Source organism: Arachis ipaensis, chromosome B06 (genome assembly GCF_000816755.2).
Source record: "Arachis ipaensis cultivar K30076 chromosome B06, Araip1.1, whole genome shotgun sequence".
NCBI classification, from domain to species: domain Eukaryota; kingdom Viridiplantae; phylum Streptophyta; class Magnoliopsida; order Fabales; family Fabaceae; genus Arachis; species Arachis ipaensis.
In genome coordinates this window covers 115,298,626-115,301,816 of record NC_029790.2, presented here as the reverse complement: position 1 = coordinate 115,301,816, position 3,191 = coordinate 115,298,626, and the positions used below count along the sequence as shown (strand labels likewise).

The following is a 3,191-nucleotide window of genomic DNA, read 5'->3' as shown; positions in this document are numbered from 1 at the left end:
TTTGAGAGTAAAATTAAATAATTTCAATAATGTGATTAAAAATAAAATTTAAAATATAATTAAAGAATTTTAATACATTAGAAACAAAAGGTATAATTTATATTTTATTGTATATATATTATTTTTTTCTTTTTCACAAGTTTATGTACTAGTCATTCTACAAATATTTCATGATAACTGAAAATCTTTAAGAGTAAAATTATAAAAAAATTAATTTATTTAGAATGAAAGTAATGTGATTAAGTGTAATTTACTTAGATGTAATTAAAAAATAATTAAATACTATGTACAGTAAAAAATTAATATTATTAAAGAATAAAATTAAAATTTATTTCTATGTATCGTTTTTGTCCCCAATGTTTTCATCCTATTTAAGTCCCTAACGTTTCAAAATCGTCTCAATTTTGTCCCGCCATCAATTCTGTTAACGGATCCCTAACGGCAGGATAACATTGAATTAATTTTGAAACGTTAAGGACTTAATAGAACGATTGAAACGTTAGAGACAACTTTGAAACTTACCCCAAATGTTAGGGAAAAAACCAATACTTTACTCATTCAAAAAATTAAATTAATAATAAAAAATAACAAATTTTGATGACTTTTTAATATTTTTTATTACTCCAATTGTTGAATTATCTACATTCAATTTATGGTTTAATTACTCTGTTGGTCCCTATAGTTTCGTGAAATTTTCAATTAGGTCTCTATACTTTTTTTCTTTTTAATTGGGTCCCTGCACCAAATTTTTTTTTCAATTAAGTCCCTCTTAGTAGTAATTGGCTTAATTTTATAGGGACCCAACTAAAAAAAAAAAAACTGGTACAGGGACCTAAATAAAAGGAAAAAAAAGTGTAGAGACCCAATTAAAAAAAATTTTGGTGCAAGGACTCAATTAAAAGAAAAAAAAAATATAAGGACCTAATTAAAAATTTTGCAAAACTATAAGGACGAGCAGAGTAATTAAACCAAATTTTATTACCAACCTACTTGAAATTCCGGCTCACGAAACTAAGTGAGTATGGGTGTTCGCGGTGCGGTTTGGTTCGGTTTTTGAGAGAAAAGTCAACCGATCCAATCGTTTAATTAAACTGTGGTTCGGTTTTTTATCAAGGTCATCCGAACCAAACCAAACCAATTAAAATCGGTTTGGTTTGGTTCGGTTTGTTCGGTTTTTCAATCAATTCAAAAAAAATACTGTCATACTATTTCACAAAGTCATAAAATTGAAATCGACAAAAACAAATACACAATAGCTAACAAAATCTTGATCCAATGAAATTTATCAACAAGAAATTCAAATAAACTATACTATTTTTGGGGCCACACTCATGTAAACAACATAGTTCTATAGGGCTGACTTAAATATCTACTCAGGATTCAAGAAACAGCACAAAAAAACAAGTTTTAATTGTATTCTCTTGTATAAAGAGGATAGAGCTTACACTTCATGCAAAGTGCTTATGTTCCCTAGAGATGAAGGAATCTCTTCGTCGAATTGATTGTCTTCCAAGTGCCTTTAAATACAATAATAATATCCAGATAGTGAGCTTCATGGCATGAATAAATCAAAAGATTTCAAACATTTAGATCATGGAATTGCATACAAAATGAGTTACTTACAATGTTTCTAACAGTGTTAGTGAACCTAGGTCAGGAATGTGCCCGGACAAACTGAGTCATATTGGCAACAAAACGAGACAAAGATCCTGAAAGCTCCATACTTGTCAAATACCAGCAACTAGCAATTCATACCATAACAAGATATACTCAATCATACTCAAATAAATTAAAAACAAGATCAACAATCAGCAAAAATAAAAACCAGCAAAAACACAACAACAAATAAATTAAAAACCAGCAACAATCAGCAACAATACCAGCAACTAGCAACAATACCAACAATAAAATAATTCAACAAAAGTAATTTAACCAGCAATCAGCAACAATACACTGATTTCAAATCTGCTGCAAATTTAATTCTTCAAATCTGCTCCAAATCTGATTTCAATATCTTCCTATCTGACATCAAACTGCATAAATGAATCAATAACCAGCAATGAATCAATAACCAATAACAATAATCAATAATCAGCAAACAATAATTTAACCAGCAACAATAATCAATAACCAAGGCTATTTGGAGAGGTTTCGTACCTCCAAAGATCGAGTTGTTCGCTTGGTTTGTGTTGGTCGGCAGGGTGAAAACCAAGGCTAGATTGTGTAGATTAGGCGTTATTGCGGAGCAAGATAATTTGTGTGTGTTATGCTGTAAGTCTGAAGAAACTGCGGATCACTTGTTTATTGGGTGTGAGCTTACTTGGCAGGTGTGGAGTGCGTGGTTGTTCGCCCTTGGAAGGATTTGGACAATGCCAGGTTCTGTAAAAGAGCACTTTTTAAGTTGGACGAATGGTCCAATGCGAAGGGATGAGAGGAAGCAGTGGTTCATTGGATTTTTTGCTGTTATATGGACAATCTGGCAAGAAAGGAATTACAGAATCTTCAAAAACCAAGCAGCTAGTGTGGAAGAAATTCTGAACAGGTCTTTCGAATTCTCTGATGAATGGCTAGGTGGTGAACCCTTTGGTTGTTAATGGCATTGCCGAAGATGACTAGGGGTTGTCATGTACGCTGAGTTGTCTGGTGTTGTAAACTGGTTCATATGTTGTACGAACTGCTTTCATGCTCCACCTTGTGTGTTGAGCTCTTTACTTCAAAAAAAAAAAATAATCAATAACCAAGTCAGCATCAATAACCAGCAACAATAATTTAACAAGCAACAATAATCAATAACCAAGTCATCAAACAATTCAACAAACAGAACAAAATCAGCAACAATGAATCAAATTACCAAAATAAATCAATAATTTAACCAGCAACAATACCTAACAAAATAAATCAATAACCAGAAACAATGAATCAAATTAACAATGAATCAACAAGTCAGCAAGTCAGCAATAAAGTAAACAATATCAATGAATTAACGATTTAACCAAACTACATACCTGACTCGGTGGATCGGGCTCCATATCTGACTTGAATCGGTGGCTGGGTGGGAGACTTGAATTGGTGACTGGTGGGTGATGTGTTGTGGGTGGCGACTGGCGAGGATTGTGGCTCTGCTACTGCTGGGTGCGAGGTTGCGAGGGTCGAGCTCTACTACTGCTGGGTGCGAGGGAGGAGGCTCGTGC

General features: G+C 33.0%; 1 long non-coding RNA gene across 1 annotated transcript in view; it reads left to right on the top strand.

The window, feature by feature from the left end:
• Positions 1-1,980, top strand: part of LOC110264133 — a 21,744-nt gene extending 19,764 nt beyond the window's left edge. Inside the window, exon 4 of the long non-coding RNA XR_002349865.1 lies at positions 1,680-1,980. This is a non-coding gene — a long non-coding RNA (uncharacterized LOC110264133). The remainder of the gene's footprint in view (positions 1-1,679) is intronic.